Raw genomic sequence first — 23,891 nt, forward strand, 5'->3', positions numbered from 1 at the left:
ATATATATATATATATATATAATTGATGAGCGGATAATTTATACGCTTTTTTGCATTATTTTTACATAGTTTTTAGTATGTTTTAATTACATTTTAGTATATTTTTATTAGTTTTTATTCAAAATTTACTTTTCTGGGCTTTACTATGAGTTTGTGTATTTTTATGTGATTCAGGTATTTTCTGGCTGAAATTGAGGGACTTGAGCAAAAATCTGATTCAGATGAAAAAGGACTGCAGATGCTGTTGGATTCTGACCTCTCTGCACTCGAAATGGATTTTCTGGAGTTCCAGGAGTCCAATTGGCGCGCTCTTAATTGCGTTGGAAAGTAGACATCCAGGGCTTTCCAGAAATATATAATAGTCCATACTTTGCCCGAGTTTTGACGACACAAACTGGCGTTCAAATGCCAACTTCCTGCCCTATTCTGAAGTTAAACGCCAGAAACAGGTTACAAACCAGAGTTAAACGCCACAAACAGGCTGCAACCTGGCGTTTAACTCCAAGAGAAGCCTCTACATGTGTAAAGCTCAATGCTCAGCCCAAGCACACACCAAGTGGGCCCCGGAAGTAGATTTCTGCACTATCTGCACTTAGTTACTTATTTTCTGTAACCCTAGGTTACTAGTTCATTATAAATAGGACTTTTTACTATTGTATTAGTGGTCTTGGTCATTCTGGTTCCCCCTCTGGGACCGAAGCCAATGAACACCATTATCACTTATGTATTTTCAACGGTGGAGTTTCTACACCCCATAGATTAAGGTGTGGAGCTCTGCTGTTCCTCATGAATTAATGCAAAGTACTTCTAAGATATTCACTCGCACTTCAACCTGATGAATGTGATGATCCGTGACACTCATCATCATTCTCACCTATGAACGCGTGCCTGACAACCACTTCCGTTCTATCTGCAATAGCTTGAGTGTGTATCTCTTGGATTCCTGGTCCATGCATTTGATTGCCTCTTCTGACAACAGAGCCTTCAATTCCTTGAGATCAGAGTCTTCGTGGTATAAGCTAGAATCAATTGGCAGCATTCTTGAGATCCGGAAAGTCTAAACCTTGTCTGTGGTATTTCGAGTAGGATCTGGGATGGGATGACTATGACGAGCTTCAAACTCGCGAGTCTTGGGCAAAGTGACAGACACAAAAGGATCAATGGGTCTTATTCCAACATGAGTGAGAACTGACAGATGATTAGCCCTACGTAACCCGTAGCCAGACCATTTTCACTGAGAGGACGGACGGTAGCCATTGACAATGGTGATCCCCCAACATACAGATTGCCATGGAAAAGAGTATGAATGATTGGATGAAGGCAATAGGAAAGCAGAGGTTCAGAGGGAACAAAGCATCTTCATACGCTTATCTGAAACTCTTACCAATGAATTGCATAAGTACTTCTATCTTTATTTTATGTTTCTTTTATATTTTAATTATCAAAACTCATATCCATTTGAATCTACCTGACTGAGATTTACAAGGATGACCATAGATTGCTTCAAGTCGACAATCTCCGTGGGATCGACCCTTACTCACGTAATGTATTACTTGGACGACCCAGTGCACTTGCTGGTTAGTCGTGCGGAATTGCATAAGTGTGATTGTAATTTCGTGCACCAATAATCATAGTTTTTAATAAAATCCAAAAAATAAGCAACATACTAAAAAATATAGAACATACAACGGAATAACTGAACGATAATGAAAATTTTACCTAAACCAACTTTTATGAAGCGATTACAAAGCATCAATGGATAACTTAGTTTACAGTTTGAAGCCAAATGTTTCATTGTTTTGAACAAACTCATGCACACAATCTAAAAAAACACATGCAACTCGCATTAACTGAAACCAACATTTATCAAGTGCTTACAAAACATCAATGGGTAATTTAGTTTACAGAGGACATTTGAAGATAAATGTTTTGCACTGACTAAAGCACGTCATCTAAAAAAACATATGCAACTCGTTATTAGCTTTCAAAGCATGTTGTATCCACAGTTTGAACAAACACAAACACATACACAGAAAGGGACATAGTACGGGCCAGCGGTTATGCCGACAACACGGCGATGGTGATGAAGCAGATGAAGAAACTGAAGTACACCTAGTAATCAAAGATTCACAAACAAATATCAAGAAACTTACACCTGAACAACAGAGCTCAATGAAGTTGAAAAAAGATCCACAATCGAAGATCAAGAAAAAAAAAACCAAAAAAAAAAAACGTACAGATCAACCATCATAATGGAGATCCCGGTTCCATCAAACCCAAGATATCCAAGTCCCGGATAATGGTAATGATAATCACACAAAAAAAATTTAACCAGCAATCTCTAGATTTTTATCAAAGATAACAACAATAGTTTAAAATAGATGGTATCTATCTATAATATGTCCTTCAAGATCTGCATCTCTAATGAAAATTCAAGTTTTAAAATCAAATGGATTCGCAATCAGAGGTCACCAAACAAATATCAAGAAGATTATAGCCCAATAACAGACCCTGATGCGACCAAAAATCCTAACCAGACAAAGACCAAGGAAACAAAAAAATAACAATAACGACCTAAAACACAGCAGGATCAGGAAAAAAATTACACACTATACATGCCATTAAAACTCATATATTGAACCAACAATATATCTTCAAGTTAAGAGGTACAGTGTGTAGTGTGCAGGAGAGAGAAAATAACAGTTTTTTAAGGTTTTTCTGTGGGAACATTTAAAACAGAAAATTGTATATTTTAACATAGTCACCTTGTGGTTGTCAATTACGTGATAATTTGAAAAGCTTGAAAGAAAAGATAAAAAAAGAAAAATATTCAACATCCAGAAAAACACCAGTTCCGTGGACTCCAACATCCCAAGTCTAGGAGCCCTACTCCCATCGACAACAACAATGATAAAATCCTTAAAAGAAGGACAAAAAAAGAGTAGTCTGAATTTCATAATTAAATAAAATCTCAGTTGTTATTCAGAACATTGATCAATATTTAAGGAAATTGAAATGATACAATGAACAAAAAAAATCGAACATGATATATTCAGTGTAACTTCATAAGGGACACAGATTTTATAATACAATTTCAAAAAATCCAAAAAACAGTTGTATCAACGTTAATCGGTTACCACTATGCTAAGTCAATTCTTAAGGTATCGTAGAACAGAGGAGAAACCAAATAAATTGAACCAAAAAATTTTAAACACCAATCCATTGATTTATATCAAAGATGCTAACAACGGTTTTCAACGGGCAGCATCTCTCTATAATAAATCCTTCAACATTTGCTTCTCCCAAGGAAACTTCAAAATATTAAGTTCAAGTGGAACGGGTCACTCCTTAATGTATCGCACAACAATGGAGAAACCAAATAATTTCGAACAGCAATCCATTAATTTCTATCAAAGATGTTGACAACGGTTTTCAACGGGCAGTACCTATCTATAATAAATCCTTCAAGATTTGATTCTCTCAAGAAAACTTCAAACTATTAAATTCAAGTGGATTGGTAATTGAAGGTACCCAAACAAAGAACAGAAAACCTAGAACTGAATGTTAGAAACAAGAGACTAGACTGGAGAAGGGATTTGTGTATTATTGAGTGTATTCAAGATGTCTATTCAAGTTATCTGAAATGATACAATATAAAAGGGTATTTAAAGACACTAAGAGAATCGTAATAATAAAGACGTAATCTCCTATAATAAATATTCAGATATACTAAATAAAACTATTTGATCCTAATTATATTTTAACATCCCCCCTCAAACTCAAGTGACAACCTGAGTTCCAAGAAAAAAAATAATGAAACAAAAATTAGGACAGTAATAATACCAACAATAATATCAACCTAAAGTTTGTTACCAAACGAAGATATATAAATAAGATCAGACTTGTTATCACACCCAAAAAAAAAGAAACACTCAAAATATAGAACATACAACCAAAGAACTGAATGATAATCGATAAACAATGAGGACAGTAATGATAACAAAAATCATACCAAGCTAAAATTTATTACTATATATATATATATATATATATATATATAATCATAGATTTTAATAAAATCCAAAAAATAAGCAACATACTAAAAAATATAGAACATACAACGGAATAGCTGAACGATAATGAAAATAACCAACTTTTATGAAGCGATTACAAAACATCAATGGATAACTTAGTTTACAGTTCGAAGCCAAATGTTTCATTGTTTTGAACAAACTCATGCACACAATCTAAAAAAACACATGCAACTCGCATTAACTGAAACCAACATTTATCAAGCACTTACAAAACATCAATGGATAATTTAGTTTACAGAGGACAATTGAAGATAAATGTTTTGCACTGACTAAAGCACGTCATCTCAAAAAACATATGCAACTCGTTATTAGCTTTCAAAGCATGTTGTATCCATAGTTTGAACGAACACAAACACAAACACAGAACGGGACATAGTACGGGCCAGCGGTTATGCCGACAACACAACGATGGTGATGAAGCGAACGAAGCAACTAAAGTACACCTTGTAATCAAAGATTCACAAACAAATATCAGGAAACTTACACCTGAACAACAGAGCTTAATAAAGCTGAAAAAAGATCCACAATCGAAGATCAAGAAAAAAAAACCCAAAAAAAACGTACAGATCAACCATCCTAATTGAGATACCGGTTCCATCAAACCCAAGATATCCAAGTCCCGGACAATGGTAATGATAATCACACCAAAAAAAAATTTAACCAGCAATCTCTAGATTTTTATCAAAGATAACAACAATAGTTTAAAATAGATGGTATCTATCTATAATATGTCTTCCAAGATCCGCCTCTCTTATGAAAATTCAAGTTTTTAAATCAAATGGATTCGCAATCAGAGGTCACCAAACAAATATCAAGAAGATTATAGCCCAATAACAGACCCTGATGCGACCAAAAATCCTAACCAGACAAAGACCAAGGAAACAAAAAAATAACAGCAACGACCTAAAACACAGCAGGATCAGGAAAAAAATTACATACTATACATGCCATTAAAAGTCATATATTGAACCAACAATATATCTTCAAGTTAAGAGGTACAGTGTGCAGGAGAGAGAAAATAATATTTTTTTAAGGTTTTTCTGTGGGAACATTTAAAACAGAAAATTGAATATTTTAACATAGACACCTTATGGTTGTCAATTATGTGATAATTTGAAAAGCTTGAAAGAAAAGATAAAAAAAGAAAAATGTTCAACATCCAGAAAAACACCAGTTCCGTGGACTCCAACATCCCAAGGCTAGGAGCCCTACTCCCATCGACAATAACAATGATAAAATCCTTAAAAGAAGGACAAAAAAAGAGCAGTCTGAATTTCATAATCAAATAAAATCTCAGTTGTTATTCGGGACATTGATCAATATTTAAGGAAATTGAAATGATCCAATGAACGAAGAAAATCGAACATGATATATTCAGTGTAACTTCATAAGGGACACAGATTTTATAATACAATTTCAAAAAATCCAAAAAACAGTTGTATCAATGTTAATCAGTTACCACTATGCTAAGTCAATTCTTAATGTATCGTAGAACAGAGGAGAAACCAAATAAATTGAACCAAAAAATTTTAAACACCAATCCATTGATTTCTATCAAAGATGCTAACAACGGTTTTCAACGGGCAGCATCTCTCTGTAATAAATCCTTCAACATTTGCTTCTCCCAAGGAAACTTCAAAATATTAAATTCAAGTGGAATGGGTCACTCCTTAATGTGTCGCACAACAATGGAGAAACCAAATAATTTCGAACACCAATCCATTAATTTCTATCAAAGATGTTAACAACGGTTTTCAACGGGCAGCACCTATCTATAATAAATCCTTCAAGATTTGATTCTCTCAAGAATACTTCAAACTATTAAATTCAAGTAGACTGGTAATCGAAGGTACCCAAACAAAGAACAGAAAACCTAGAACTAAATGTTAGAAACAAGACACTAAATTGGAGAAGGGATTTGTGTATTATTGAGTGTATTCAAGTTGTCTATTCAAGTTGTCTGAAATGATACAATATAAAAGGGTATTTATAGATACTAAGAGAATCGTAATAATAAAGACGTAATCTCCTATAATAAATATTCAGATATACTAAATAAAACTATTTGATCCTAATTATATTCTAACATCCCCCGTCAAGCTCAAGTGACAATTTGAGTTCCAAGAAAAAAAAAATAATGAAACAAAAATCAGAACAATAATAATACCAACAATAATATCAACCTAAAGTTTGTTACCAAACGAAGATATATAAATAAGATCAGACTTGTTATCACACCCAAAAAATAAGAAACACTCAAAAAATATAGAACATACAACAACAGAACTGAATGATAATCGATAAACAATGAGGACAGTAATGATAACAAAAATCATACCAAGCTAAAATTTGTTACTATACATATATATAATCATAGTTTTTAATAAAATCCAAAAAATAAGCAACATACTAAAAAATATAGAACATACAACGGAATAACTGAATGATAATGAAAATTTTACCTAAACCAACTTTTATGAAGCGATTACAAAACATCAATGGATAACTTAGTTTACAGTTCGAAGCCAAATGTTTCATTGTTTTGAACAAACTCATGCACACAATCTAAAAAAACACATGCAACTCGCATTAACTGAAACCAACATTTATCAAGCGTTTACAAAAGATCAATGGATAATTTAGTTTACAGAGGACATTTGAAGATAAATGTTTTGCACTGACTAAAGCACGTCATCTCAAAAAACATATGCAACTCGTTATTAGCTTTCAAAGCATGTTGTATCCACAGTTTGAACAAACACAAACACAAACACTGAAAGGGACATAGTACGGGCCAGCGGTTATGCTGACAACACGGCGATGGTGATGAAGCGGACGAAGCAACTGAAGTACACCTAGTAATCAAAGATTCGCAAACAAATATCAGGAAACTTACATCTGAACAACAGAGCTTAATGAAGCTGAAAAAAGATCCACAATCGAAGATCAAGAAAAAAAAACCCAAAAAAAACGTACAGATCAGCCATCCTAATGGAGATGTCGGTTCCATTAAACCCAAGATATCCAAGTCCCGGATAATGGTAATGATAATCACACCAAAAAAATTTAACCAGCAATCTCTAGATTTTTATCAAAGATATCAACAATAGTTTAAAATATATGGTATCTATCTATAATATGTCTCCCAAGATCCGCCTCTCTAATGAAAATTCAAGTTTTAAAATCAAATGGATTCGCAATCAGAGGTCACCAAACAAATATCAAGAAGATTATAGCCCAATAACAGACCCTGATGCAACCAAAAATCCTAACCAAACAAAGACCAAGGAAACAAAAAAATAACAGCAACGACCTAAAACACAGCAGGATCAGGAAAAAAATTACACACTATACATGCCATTAAAACTCATATATTGAACCAACAATATATCTTCATGTTAAGAGGTACAGTGTGCAGGAGAGAGAAAATAATACTTTTTAAAGGTTTTTCTGTGGGAACATTTAAAACAGAAAATTGAATATTTTAACATAGACACCTTATGGTTGTCAATTACGTGATAATTTGAAAAGCTTGAAAGAAAAGATAAAAAAAAAGGAAAATGTTCAACATACAGGAAAACACCAATTCCGTGGACTCCAACATCCCAAGTGTAGGAGCCCTACTCCCATCGACAACAACAATGATAAAATCCTTAAAAGAAGGAAAAAAAAGAGCAGTCTGAATTTATAATCAAATAAATTCTCAGTTGTTATTCGGGATATTGATCAATATTTAAGGAAATTGAAATGATCCAATGAACGAAGAAAATCGAACATGATATATTCAGTGTAACTTCATAAGGGACACAGATTTTATAATACAATTTCAAAAAATCCAAAAAACAGTTGTATCAATGTTAATCGGTTACCATTATGCTAAGTCAATTCTTAATGTATCGTAGAACAGAGGAGAAACCAAATAAATTGAACCAAAAAATTTTAAACACCAATCCATTGATTTCTATCAAAGATGCTAACAACGGTTTTCAACGGGCAGCATCTCTCTATAATAAATCCTTCAACATTTGCTTCTCCCAAGGAAACTTCAAAATATTAAATTCAAGTGGAATGAGTCACTCCTTAATGTATCGCACAACAATGGAGAAACCAAATAATTTCGAACACCAATCCATTAATTTCTATCAAAGATGTTGACAATGGTTTTCAACGGGCAGCACCTATCTATAATAAATCCTTCAAGATTTGATTCTCTCAAGAAAACTTCAAACTATTAAATTCAAGTGGATTGGTAATCGAAGGTACCCAAACAAAGAACAGAAAACCTAGAACTGAATGTTAGAAACAAGAGACTAGATTGGAGAAGGGATTTGTGTATTATTGAGTGTATTCAAGTTGTCTATTCAAGTTGTCTGAAATGATACAATATAAAAGGGTATTTATAGATACTAAGAGAATTGTAATAATAAAGACGTAATCTCCTATAATAAATATTCAGATATACTAAATAAAACTAATTGATCCTAATTATATTCTAACATCCCCCTCAAGTTCAAGTGACAACTTGAGTTCCAAGAAAAGAAATAATGAAAAAAAAATCAGGACAGTAATAATACCAACAATAAAATCAACCTAAAGTTTGTTTCTAAACAAAGATATATAAATAAGATCGAACTTGTTATCACATCCAAAAAATAAGAAACACTCAAAATATAGAACATACAACCGAAGAACTGAATGGTAATCGATAAACAATGAGGACAGTAATGATAACAAAAATCATACCAGGCTAAAATTTATTACTATATATATATATATATAACATACAACGGAATAACTGAACGATAATGAAAATTTTACCTAAACTAACTTTTATGAAGCGATTACAAAACATCAATGGATAACTTAGTTTACAGTTCGAAGCCAAATGTTTCATTGTTTTGAACAAACTCATGCACACAATCTAAAAAAAAACATGCAACTCGCATTAACTGAAACCAACATTTATCAAGCGCTTACAAAACATCAATGGATAATTTAGTTGACAGAGGACATTTGAAGATAAATGTTTTGGACTGACTAAAGCACGTCATCTCAAAAAACATATGCAACTCGTTATTAGCTTTCAAAGCATGTTGTATCCACAGTTTGAATGAACACAAACACAAACACAGAAAGGGACATAGTACGGGCCAGCGGTTATGCCGACAACACGGCGATGGTGATGAAGCGGACGAAGAAACTGAAGTACACCTAGTAATCAAAGATTCGCAAACAAATATCAAGAAATTTAGACCTGAACAACAGAGCTTAATGAAGCTGAAAAAAGATCCACAATCGAAGATCAAGAAGAAAAAATCCAAAAAAAAATGTACAGATCAACCATCCTAATTGAGATGCCGGTTCCATCAAACCCAAGATATCCAAGTCCCGAATAATGGTAATGATAATCATACCAAAAAAAATTTAACCAGCAATCTCTAGATTTTTATCAAAGATATCAACAACAGTTTAAAATAGATGGTATCTATCTATAATATGTCTTCCAAGATCCGCCTTTCTAATGAAAATTCAAGTTTTAAAATCAAATGGATTCGCAATCAGAGGTCACCAAACAAATATCAAGAAGATTATAGCCCAATAACAGACCCTGATGCGACCAAAAATCCTAACCAAACAAAGACCAAGGAAACAAAAAAATAACAGCAACGACCTAAAACACAGCAGAATTAGGAAAAAAATTACACACTATACATGCCATTAAAACTCATATATTGAACCAACAATATATCTTCAAGTTAAGAGGTACAGTGTGCAGGAGAGAGAAAATAACACTTTTTTAAGGGTTTTTCTGTGGGAACATTTAAAACAGAAAATTAAATATTTTAACATAGACACCTTATGGTTGTCAATTACGTGATAATTTAAAAAGCTTGAAAGAAAAGATAAAAAAAGGAAAATGTTCAACATCCAGGAAAACACCAGTTCCGTGGACTCCAACATCCCAAGTCTAGGAGCCCTACTCCCATCGATAATAAGAATGATAAATTTCTTAAAAGAAGGACAAAAAAAGAGCAGTCTGAATTTCATAATCAAATAAAATCTCAGTTGTTATTCGGGACATTGATCAATATTTAAGGAAATTGAAATGATCCAATGAACGAAGAAAATCGAACATGATATATTCAGTGTAACTTCATAAGGGACACTTATTTTATAATACAATTTCAAAAAATCCAAAAAGCAGTTGTATCAATGTTAATCGGTTACCACTATGCTAAGTCAATTCTTAATGTATCGTAGAACATAGGAGAAACCAAATAAATTGAACCAAAAAATTTTAAACACCAATCCATTGATTTCTATCAAATATGCTAACAACGGTTTTTAACGGGCAGCATCTCTCTATAATAAATCCTTCAACATTTGCTTCTCCCAAGGAAACTTCAAAATATTAAATTCAAGTGGAATGGGTCACTCCTTAATGTATCGCACAACAATGGAGAAACCAAATAATTTCGAACACCAATCCATTAATTTCTATCAAAGATGCTGACAACGGTTTTCAACGGGCAGCACCTATCTATAATAAATCCTTCAAGATTTGATTCTCTCAAGAAAACTTCAAACTATTAAATTCAAGTGGATTGGTAATCGAAGGTACCCAAACAAAGAACAGAAAACCTAGAACTGAATGTTAGAAACAAGAGACTAGACTGGAGAAGGGATTTGTGTATTATTGAGTGTATTCAAGATGTCTATTCAAGTTATCTGAAATGATACAATATAAAAGGGTATTTAAAGACACTAAGAGAATCGTAATAATAAAGACGTAATCTCCTATAATAAATATTCAGATATACTAAATAAAACTATTTGATCCTAATTATATTCTAACATCCCCCTCAAACTCAAGTGACAACTTGAGTTCCAGGAAAAAAAAATAATGAAACAAAAATTAGGACAGTAATAATACCAACAATAATATCAGCCTAAAGTTTGTTACCAAACGAAGATATATAAATAAGATCAGACTTGTTATCACACCCAAAAAATAAGAAACACACAAAATATAGAACATACAACCAAAGAACTGAATGATAATCGATAAACAATGAAGACAATAATGATAACAAAAATCATACCAAGCTAAAACTTATTACTATATATATAATCATAGTTTTTAATAAAATCCAAAAAATAAGCAACATACTAAAAAATATAGAACATACAACGGAATAACTGAACGATAATGAAAATTTTACCTAAACCAACTTTTATGAAGCGATTACAAAACATCAATGGATAACTTAGTTTACAGTTCGAAGCCAAATGTTTCATTATTTTGAACAAACTCATGCACACAATCTAAAAAAACACATGCAACTCGCATTAACTGAAACCAACTTTTATCAAGCGCTTACAAAACATCAGTGGATAATTTAGTTTACAGAGGACATTTGAAGATAAATGTTTTGCACTGACTAAAGCACGTCATCTCAAAAAACATATGCAACTCGTTATTAGCTTTCAAAGCATGTTGTATCCACAGTTTGAACGAACACAAACACATACACAGAAAGGGACATAATACAGGCCAGCGGTTATGCCGACAACACGGCGATGGTGATGAAGCGGACGAAGCAACTGAAGTACACCTAGTAATCAAAGATTCGCAAACAAATATCAAGAAACTTACACCTGAACAACAGAGCTCAATGAAGCTGAAAAAAGATCCACAATCGAAGATCAAGAAAAAAAAACTAAAAAAAAACGTACAGATCAACCATCCTAATGGAGATGCCGGTTCCATCAAACCCAAGATATCCAAGTCCCGGACAATGGTAATGATAATCACACCAAAAAAAATTTAACCAGCAATCTCTAGATTTTTATCAAAGATAACAACAATAGTTTAAAATAGATGGTATATATCTATAATATGTCTTCCAAGATCCACCTCTCTAATGAAAATTCAAGTTTTAAAATCAAATGGATTCGCAATCAAAGGTCACCAAACAAATATCAAGAAGATTATAGCCCAATAACAGACCCTAATGCGACCAAAAATCCTAACCAAACAAAGACCAAGGAAACAAAAAAATAACAGCAACGACCTAAAACACAGCAGGATCAGGAAAAAAATTACACACTATACATACCATTAAAACTCATATATTGAACCAATAATATATCTTCAAGTTAAGAGGTACAGTGTTCAGGAGAGAGAAAATAACACTTTTTTAAGGTTTTTCTGTGGGAACATTTAAAACAGAAAATTGAATATTTTAACATAGACACCTTATGGCTGTCAATTACGTGATAATTTGAAAAGCTTGAAAGAAAAGATAAAAAAAGGAAAATGTTCAACATCCAGGAAAACACTAGTTCCGTGGACTCCAACATCCCAAGTCTAGGAGCCCTACTCCCATCGGCAACAACAATGATAAAATCCTTAAAAGAAGGACAAAAAAAGAGCAGTCTGAATTTCATAATCAAATAAAATCCCAGTTGTTATTCGGGACATTGATCAATATTTAAGGAAATTGAAATGATCCAATGAACGAAGAAAATCGAACATGATGTATTCTGTGTAACTTCATAAGGGACACAAATTTTATAATACAATTTCAAAAAATCCAAAAACAGTTGTACCAACGTTAATCGGTTACCACTATGCTAAGTCAATTCTTAATGTATCGTAGAACAGAGGAGAAACCAAATAAATTGAACCAAAAAATTTCAAACACCAATCCATTGATTTCTATCAAAGATGCTAACAACGGTTTTAAACGGGTAGCATCTCTCTATAATAAATCCTTCAACATTTGCTTCTCCCAAGGAAACTTCAAAATATTAAATTCAAGTGGAATGGGTCACTCCTTAATGTATCGCACAACAATGGAGAAACCAAATAATTTCGAACACCAATCCATTAATTTCTATCAAAGATGCTGACAACGGTTTTCAACGGGCAGCACCTATCTATAATAAATCCTTCAAGATTTGATTCTCTCAAGAAAACTTCAAACTATTAAATTCAAGTGGATTGGTAATCGAAGGTACCCAAACAAAGAACAGAAAACCTAGAACTGAATGTTAGAAACAAGAGACTAGACTGGAGAATGAATTTATGTATTATTGAGTGTATTCAAGTTGTCTATTCAAGTTGCCTGAAATGATACAATATAAAAGGGTATTTATAGATACTAAGAGAATCGTAATAATAAAGACGTAATCTCCTATAATAAATATTCAGATATACTAAATAAAACTAATTGATCTTAATTATATTCTAACATCCCCCTCAAACTCAAGTGACAACTTGAGTTCCAAGAAAAAAAAATAATGAAACAAAAATCAGGACAGTAATAATATCAACAATAATATCAAGTTATCAACCTAAAGTTTGTTACCAAACGAAGATATATAAATAAGATCAGACTTGTTATTACACCCAAAAAATAAGAAACACTCAAAATATAGAACATACAACCGAAGAACTGAATGGTAATCGATAAATAATGAGGACAGTAATGATAACAAAAATCATCCCAAGCTAAAATTTATTACTATATATATATATATATAGGATTTATAGGGTTGAATATAATTATTACAATAATTGTTTATTATATATAATAGGGATGAATAGTTACTCATAAAAATCAGAAATTGATGGAAAGATTTGGATCTTGTGAAAACCCTATATTCCTAGGCGGTTGAATTGTTGATGGAAAAGAGCAACAAATGCGGCTTTAGTATATTGGGGACCGAAATCTTGAAGGCACTATTTATATTTGATCATGACATCCATTAAACCATAAAACCCAAATAAAATAGTATCTAAAGTTCAAAAGATAATATATCTAATATCCAAAAGATAATTATCTAAAGAACATAAGATAATATATGGTTTTATTCTCATTTAATTCCAAATCAAAAATAATTATGATTTATTCAATTTAGCATTTATAACAATAAATGAGATCACCATTATATAAGTCATTTAATTTGAAATAGGATAATTTGTGATTATAATTAATATATGTATTGCCCACAAGAAAATTAGAAAATTAAATAACTTCCTAACAATCTCCCACTTGGGCTATACATATATTCTTTCTTGACATAATCACATCTTATAAACTTTATGCGCGCATTTGAATGCTATTTCCCTTATTACTTTAACAATCTAGTCAATCTCATATATTAGATATGGAATCACCGCAGCTTTTATCACATTAATATCGTGACTAAATCACGACAATCACCATCCTAACATACTTAACGACATAGATCAAATTTGGATAAGTAATATGGAAATTACATGCCAAGTGATTTCATGCATGTCTATTTCCAGCTGCTCCAACTTTAAAACTTTATTGAGATCAAACATAAAAAAAATGTTGCAAAATGAACATTTCACATAACATGAAATAAACCATCAACTTAATTCTGCAGAAAAATAATTTAATTATCTGTCATAGAATATATAGCATAAAATAAACTCGCACTAAGAACTTGATGCCTATATGCTTCAATTTTGTCAAGCTCTTATTGTTGTTGGAGTATAATACTACTGACTTATTGTCACAAAATATCTTTAATGGTCTTTCAATGTCATTTACTATATAAAGTTCAATGACAAAGTTTCGCAACCATATGCCATGAAATCGGAATCAGAAAACCTAATGATCTCCAAATTTTTTTATCTCCGATAAGTAAGCATGTAATTCTTTGTTCTCTTTAGATAACGCATGCATTACGCGTTTGACAACTATCCAATGATCCATGCTAGGATTGCTCAAGTATCTACCCAACACTCCCACTAAGAATGATATATCAGGGGGTTTGCATACTTAAGTATACATTACGCTCCCTAGTGCTGATGCATAAGGGTTATCATGCATTGTTGTCCTATCAAGATCATTTTTGGGGAATTGCTTGAGACTGAACTTGTCTTCTTTAGTTACAGGTGTGTCTATTGGTCTACAACTTTTCATGACATATCTACTTAAAATCTTTTTGATATAGTTCTTTTGTGATAATCCAAGAATACCTTGAGAGCGATCTCTTAGTATATTGATTCCTAATACAAAAGAAGCATCACCAAAATCTTTCATTTCGAATTTGTTCGATAGAAATTTCTTAATTTCATGCAATAAACCTATATCGTTACTGGCAAGGAGAATGTCATCAATATATATAAGACCAAAAAAATGTATTTACTCCCACTGAATTTGCGGTATACACATTCATCTATAATATTTACCTCAAAACCATATGAGATAATGCCTTAAACTTGTGATACCGTTGACGGGAAGCTTGTTTGAGATCATAGATGAATTTTTTCCTTTCTCTGTCGGATCTCCTTAATGACACTTTTTGAGGTTGTTGAGCTTGCTGTATGGGTTGGGATTGAGGAGGATTATCATTATTTTTCTATGCTATAACAGTATTTTGAGTAACAACAATATTCTCATTGTTCTCCTGTACTGTAACTGAATCTACAGTAGGATTCTCATTGTGCTCTTGTACTATAACTGTATCTTCAACGATAATAGGCACAAGGACCTGATCATTGTCAGTTACAGAATCCTCATCAAAAGCAACATTCTTAATATTTTCTTCCCCCAAACTCAACATCCTCAAGAAATCTCGCATTTTCCATTTCAAAAATAGACCTTTATGCAGGATTGTAAAACTTGTACCCCCGTGAACGCTCAGCATAACCAACAAAGTAGCAACTAATTGTCCTTGAATCCAATTTTCTTTCATGCGGCCTATAAGGTCACACCTCAGCTGAACATCCCCAAATATGCAGATGCTTTATACTGGGCCTTTTTTCAGTCCAAATTTTATATGGGGTTTTGTTAACTGCTTTGCTTGGCACCTTATTAAGGATGTACACTGCGGTCTTTAAGGCTTCTTCCCAGAGTGATTCAGGCAAGGAAGAATGACTAATCATACTTCTCAGCATGTTTTTAAGAGTTTGGTTCCTTCGTTCTGCAACACCATTCATGCTAGGTTTGCCTGGCATGGTGTATTGTGGAACAATACCACACTCCTCTAGGAAAAGAGCAAAAGGCCCGGGACGTTGCTCACCTGAACTGTCATATCTTCCACAGTATTCATCACCACGATCAGATTTGACAGCTTTAATTTTCTTTCCAAGTTGAAGTTCAACTTTAATTTTGAAAGACTTGAAAACATCCAAGGCTTGTGACTTTTCATGGATTAAATATAGATACCCGTAACGAGAGTAATCATCTATGAACGTAATAAAATACCGTTGTCCATTCCAAGAAACAGTAGGGAATGGGCCGCATATATCGGTATGTATTAGTTCTAAGACATCTTTAGCTCTCTCGGCACCTAATTTCCTTTCATTTGTCATTTTTCCCTTTATGCACTCAATGCAGACTTCAAAGTCCGCCAAATTTAAGGGTCCAAGAATTCCATCCGACATGAGCCTCTGAATTCTCTGTTTAGAGATGTGACCTAGGCGTTTGTGCCATAATGATGTCGGATTCTCATTTAGTTTTTTGTTTTGTACCTGTTTGCAGTATTTCATTATTATAGGAATTCAAATCAAGCCTATATAGATTATCTACCAAATGACCAGAGTAAATATTATTTGAATTATAAAAAAGACTAACTTTATTATTTCCGAACGAACAAAATAACCTGGTTTGTCCAAACAAGAAACAGAAATTAAATTCCGTCTAAATGATGGTACATACAATGTCTCTAATAAATCCAAGTAAAATCCACTCGTGGAACATATTCTAAAGGTTCCTATAGCTTCGACTACAACTATTTTGCCTTCTGCCACATAGATGTATCTTTCAGCATCACTTGGCGGTCGACTCCACAAGCAACCCTGCATAGTAACACTCACATGAGTAGTAGTAGCAGAATCTACCCACCAAGTATCAACAGGTGCATAACTTAAACTAGCCTCAGAACAAACGAAAGTAAGAATTATACCCTTCTTTACACGCCAGGTGGCATATTTGGTACAATCCTTCTTCATATGTCCCACCTTCTTACAGAAGAAACAGGTTGAAACTTGATCCTGTTTCTTAGCCTTTTTCTGCTGAGAAGGCACATCCGCAGTAGTATCACGCTTTCTTTTATACTGAGAAGATGAAGCCATGTGAGCATTTTCAGTCTTATCTTGCTGTAGCCTCTCTTCTTCTTGCACACAGTGAGATATAAGCTCATTTAAGGACCAAGTGTCCTTCAGAGTATTATAACTCACTTTGAATTGTCCAAAGTGTGCAGGAAGGGAGATCAAAATGAAATGCACGAGTAAATCTTAAAACAACTCTAACTTTAATGCTTTCAATTTTGAAGCAAGAAAAGACATTTCCATAATGTACTCCCTTATGTTTCCTTTACCTTTATACCTCATGGAGACAAGTTTGCTCAAAAGACTACTTGCCTTTGCCTTTTCATTCTTAGTAAAAGATTTTTCAACATCTTTCAGGAACTGTTTGGCATCTTTATCCTCAATAATTGAGTCCCAAAACGCCTCAGGAATTGAGCGTTTCATGATCATAATGCTCATTCGATTGGATCTCTCCCAGTTCTCTATTTTAACCTCATTGAGATTTTTCAGAGTGGAAGTGGGTTTTTCCTCTCGAAGAGCTATATCCAGATCCATACAATCGAGGACAATCTCCACGGTATGTTTCCAAACCTTAAAGTTTGAACCATTCAGCATAGGAATACTGTTAATTTGTGTAGAAACATTGGTAGCTGAAGCCATAGTTTCTGGATTAGAACAAAAAGAACATGTAGTAAAAATTAGTTAAATAATGGGAAAAAAATTTATATTGAGATATCTAGAATAATATTAATTTTTAATCTTTGGATAGAAAATTAACTGTAAATGATACTCTCATTGCAGTAATCAAATATTGTCAAAATTTCTGTCACACATTAAGCCTTTCTTTGGACCGACTTAATGCGCACATGGAAACTTAAACTTCGCAACCTATTTATTACTGCATATATTTTCTGTTAATTGGCCAAACAATAACCTTCCTTTGGACCGATTATTGACCGCATAATTAATAGAAAGTAAACAAAAGTATGCAATGCTTATTATTTGGCCAAACAATAAACTTCCTTTGGGCCGATTATTGTCCGCATAAATAATAAGTATTACTTTATTCTTAATTAGTTACCCAAACATGTATTTACCATCAATATGTGTATATAATTCGGCCAAATATAGACCTTCCTTTGGGCTGACCAATATTCGCATGAATTATATATCACCATATTCCTTATGTTTTAAATAAATCAATTTTCACAAAAGAGGCTACTTTAGTAGCATAATGTTCAATCAATTTATTCCAAAATCAAATCTTTACAAAATAGGTGGTATAATAATCTAAATTGTTACTAGTTTCCTTATGTAACAATTAAATAATAACATTATTTTCTATTACTCAAATATTATTAATGTGTACACATAATTTGGCCAAATATAAATCTTCTTTTGGATAGATTAATATTCGCATAAGTTATATATACATAATAATCCTTATATCCCAAAAGAATAATTAATTAACTTTATACCAAATTAATGACACACATAATTAAATCTGAAACAATCATAATAATACTCCATATTAATATTTCAGAATAAATCAATTATTAATATATCAAATTAAAAATTAGATACGGTAATGCGTATATATATTTTAAAACCAAATGCGTTATAAGCAACAACTTATATGAATGGCGATGAGCGACAATACACATATATATTGCTTGATCATGTGTCAAGAATGCAATACATTCACATGTACAAAATATATTACTGGATGATCAAATAAATTAATATATAAAGTCTGTATGCTCATTAAAACAAATAATAAATTCACCGGATCCATAAAATTAAATTCGATCCAAAGTCCAACCAGAGAGTAACAACGCAAACATATTTCATCCAGTGAAATAAAAAAATTTTAATATTTTCAATGATTCAATTATGGATGGCTCTGATACCACTTGTTAGAATAAATTATTTTATTAATTCAGATCATCTATATTGAATCACCAAAAATATATCATAATACGGAAGCGTACTTTTACTCATAAAAGTCAGAAATTGATGGAAGGATTTGGATCTTGTGGTTCTTTCGATCTTCCTCAACCAAAACCTTCTATATTCCTAGGCGACTGAATTGTAACTCTTTTGACGAGGAAAGAGCAACAAAGGCGGCTTTGGTATATTGAAGACCGAAATCCTGAAGGTACTATTTATATTTGAGCATGGCACCCATTAAACCCTAAAATCCAAATAAAATAGTATCTAAAGTTCAAAAGATAATATATCTAAAATCCAAAAGATAATTATCTAAAGAACAAAAGATAATATCTGGTTTTATTCTCATTTAATTCCAAATCAAAAGTAATTATGACTTATTCAATTTAGCATTTATAACAATAAATGAGATCACCATTATATAAATCATTTAATTTAAAATAGCATAGGATTAATCTTTGCATACAAGCGATTAACGCTTACAAGTCATACAAGTCCTGAAAATTCCTAATCCTTAAAACGCTCCTCTTATGGCACGTATGTTACACGCGCCTCCTTAACAGATTTTTCAATCAATCAACGCGCAAATATATAACTTTCTTTTTCGAAATGATTTTGTTTCCATTTTTGAATTCATTCTGCGCTTCTTGTCTTCTCTCTTCGATCTCTTTCGTGCGTTTCTCTCTCCCTTCTCCTTTGCCGTTTACGTAAGTTTCTCTCTCTGTTCTATTTTTTCGTTTTCTCATTTTCCATTGTTTCTTAAATTAAGCTCTGAAATCGTTTTGAAGATAATGGATTATTCAACTTTAGATTATCAGCTGAACCAGAGCGAAGTGGATTTTGAATTTGAATTCAATGAAGTTCCTAAGGTGTGGTTTAATTCCAGTTAATAATTGAATTTGAATTTGAATCCAGTTAGTAGTTTATAATTGTGTAGTTGAATAATGTGTGAACCTTGTCTGTGAAATTTTTTGTTTATTATTCCTTGTTTGAATTGAATCTAATGTACTAGTTCTGATGAATTTTCTGCATTTTATATCAGACGTTCGGGTGTAAATCAGGAATATTTGGGTGTATTTTAGGAAAGTTTGGGTGTATTTACAGTTTATGATTTTTCATCTCACTGAGGGTGAATTGTCTTATTCTTTTAGTTGAATTGTGTTTAGTTTCTGTTTAATGATGATTCATGAATCTGATTTTTGTTATTTTTTATGATGGTTTTATAGTTCTATTTGCATTATATAGTTTATGCTTGTTTTAATATAGTGTATTTTGGGTGTATTTTACAGCCCTTCTATAGTATTGATGAGAAATTTGTTCTCCACATACAAGCATTTTTCTCATACCATTACAAGAAAATAGCTCTATTGCCACGCTTTTAAAGCGTGGCGAAAAGCTGAAAAAGCGTGGCGATAGCTTTTCGCCACGCTTTTTGAGCTACCGCCACACTTTTGAAAGGGTGACCTCTGAAAGGGTGGTGGTTGCTCTATCACCACGCTTTTGGTAACCTATCGCCACGCCTTTTTTTGTCACGCTTTTACAGATTGCCCCGCTTAAAAAGCGTGGCTATAAAGAGATAGGCCACGCTTTTAAAGTGTGACGATAGCGAGAGATACGGCCACGCTTTTAAAGCGTGGCAATATAGAGAGATACGGACACGTTTTAAAAGCGTGGCGATAGCAAGAGATACGGCCACGCTTTAAAAGCGTGGCGATAGCCTTGTCAAATTCAAAAAAAAAAAATCCTTTTTTCAATCCTTTTTTATTACCAAACCTATAAATATAGTATGCAATTTTTATTACAAGACAAATCAAACAGTAATTAGTGACATTTTTTGGTATAATTGTTTTATACATTAATCCTCATACAAAACTTTCCAGGTTTTTTCAGTAACAAAAAACCCTTCAACCTCCTATCCAGCCGAAATTCACTAACTAAGCAAAATACATGTATAATTACAAAAGGAATGCAAAATTAATAGCAGGTCTGTGGTCTCAAGATCACGTCAGGGTCCCTTATTTTCTGTATTTTATCTTTTTCTTACAACCTTGTGCCCAACAAGTACATAACCGAGCTCAATATCCCTCTTTCAGAATGATTCCCAGCAATATTTGGTGGAGCTGAAAAAATGACACCAACATCAACAAAATGATTTCATTTCCTTTTCACAGAACATAATAATAAAAATGCTGACAATCACCAACCAAAGACATAACAATGAAGAAACAAGGAATAACCCTATTGGCAAGCAAGCTCAGTGCTTTTTTTCCTTTTGCAAAAAAGAAACAAAAAAAAGGTAAAAGGAACCATTGAATTACCATGCAAAAGGGAGAAAGGAATCTAACCAATTAGTAATGTAGGATGCAATGCAAGTAGGTAGAGATCAAATGTCAGGAAACAATTTAAGCAGAAATTAGGTATACTTGTCATATAAATACGAGAAGGTTCTAAAACTCGACGGACAGAATCAGAATTACCTCTTGAATGGTTTTCTTTAGATCAAAAGCATCTTTCACTCGAGCATCCAATAAGGCCCATGTATCATGGAAGTCTAACAAGAAACAAACGAAAGATGTATTAAGAAATGTCCTCACTTGTTACAACACCACATCAGAGCCACAAACAGCTTGTTATCCATCCAAATATAAGATACTATATTAATGGAGTAGGGTGGGGTGGGGCATAAAAGAATAAATTCCATTGTTTTCCCCCTGATTACATACTTTATCAAGATACTACTCAAATTCATTGCCATGAGAAAATTGGCTACTATGATAGGCTCAGTTCAAGAAAATAAGGAGAGTTTGAGAGAATGGCTACTATGACAGGCTCAGTTCAAGAAAAACTAGTTGGAACATTCACTGGTTGAGCTTGTAATGCATAATAACATTACTTTGTTAATTAGTTTCTAGCATAATTTTCTATTTTCGATCAAATAATACATCAAAAAATTCGTGTAAACGACAAGCAAAAATACGCACAGGAATCAAATACGGTAAAATAATTGAAATTACCAATTCTGAATAATATAGTCACTTATCATAAAAACCTAGCTATAACAAAGGAAAAAAAATCACTACCAAAATCTAGCAGCATTTCAGCAGCAAATTGGCTATTTCCTAAACTCAATCAATCAAATCAAATTTCATATGAATGCTTTAATAATTAAATTCATCAACATCATATATGCATGCATAGGAAGTGAGCAGAAGAGGAAATGCAAATTGAGAAATCAGCAGCAGCCAATGATTAAGGATGTAATGAGCATGAATGCATAATAAGCACAAAGAATCACAACGAGGAAACGAGTTGCTAACACATGGCACGAAGTAGCAACACTTATTAAACAGCAGCAGTAAATAGCATGTTTCCCAGGTTCAAGCAAGCAGCAAATAGAATTCATATGACTTAACCAGTTCCACAAACTAAAATCATTGCAGTTCATATAATATGGACCAAGCAACAAGCAAAGCAGCACTCAGCAACAACAAACCAAGAAAAATTAATGAAATAGTAACACTTTCATAGCATCTATTTTGGACAATGAACAAAAATACAATAAACAGCAATCACAAGTCCAGAATTCAACACCAAAATAGCACAATAAACAAGTTCATCCAGGGCAACATTCAGAGAAAAGACAAATTCATTCCGAACAGCAGCAGTAAACAAAACAAAACCTACATCCACTAACCAGTCCAGATTCTCTAATTAACCACCTAATTCAACTAAACTAAATTAGTTGAACTAAACAAGCTAAACAGAATGAGCTAAACCAGATTAATCAAACAGAAATAAAATCAAATGAGATGAAAGGGGAACCTGAGAAGTAGGGAATTGGAACAGGGGAAGGGAAGAAAAAGATTGATGATGATGAGTGAATGGCCGGAGCAACACGGTGGCGGCCTAGTGGTGGCGCTGGGGAAGGGAAGGGAAAAATTGATGATGATGAGCACCATTGCCTGATTGACTCTTTTAAAAATATTAAACAATTGTATCCAGCATGCATATTTCATTTTTTAGTTTGAGCTATTTTAAGTTCATGCATGATCAATCAATTATTGGTGAGAGCATGGAAACAATAGAGTGCAGTATTACACAAACTACACCATAAATTACATATGAGCTACAGTTTTCAAAGAAAAATAGGGGCCAAGAAAAATATGAGCTACACCATAATATAATACTCTATCAAACAAAAGGCCGTCCAGCAACCAGATTAGAAGAAAAATTAGATCAGACAATAAGGCCGGTGAACAGTCAAGACAACAAGAAAAACAAAAAATAAACACACAAGCTATGCACATTAAATAAAATCAGTCAAGTTCAACCAGATCTTAGATCTCCACAGTAGAAGTTTGGAATCAGAGTTATCAGCATGCTATATACAGTTAAACATAGCATAATTTCTAGATCTACTAGGTCTCTTCATTACAATAAGTGCTAAATACAAAAAGAGAAGTTGAAATTAAATGAGAAAACATAATACATATAGTAGTAGTGGTAAGAGTTGCCTATAGACTATAGGGTTCCCTCCAATCTATATTTCTCTTATTTAATTGCCATGTTACTACTATAAAATTGTACACATACAATATGAAAATAATCCATTAGGTAGCAGGTACCCTATTCTGAATGCTTGTTCTTTATAAACTAACAAATATTTAATTTAACCTTACCATCCTTTACTCTGAGTAAAACCAAACAGATTGCTGATATCAATATCATGGTCCAATCCAGAAAAGAAAAAGAAAAAGGAACAAATATATGTT

At 32.8% G+C, this 23,891-nt stretch overlaps 1 pseudogene; it reads right to left on the reverse strand.

The window, feature by feature from the left end:
* Window positions 1-16,665: 16,665 nt before the first annotated feature.
* LOC148569429 (uncharacterized) lies at window positions 16,666-23,847 on the reverse strand (annotated as a pseudogene).
* Window positions 23,848-23,891: the final 44 nt, after the last annotated feature.

This window comes from Arachis ipaensis, chromosome B4 (genome assembly GCF_059453495.1).
Source record: "Arachis ipaensis isolate K30076 ecotype BB chromosome B4, ASM5945349v1, whole genome shotgun sequence".
Lineage (NCBI taxonomy): Eukaryota > Viridiplantae > Streptophyta > Magnoliopsida > Fabales > Fabaceae > Arachis > Arachis ipaensis.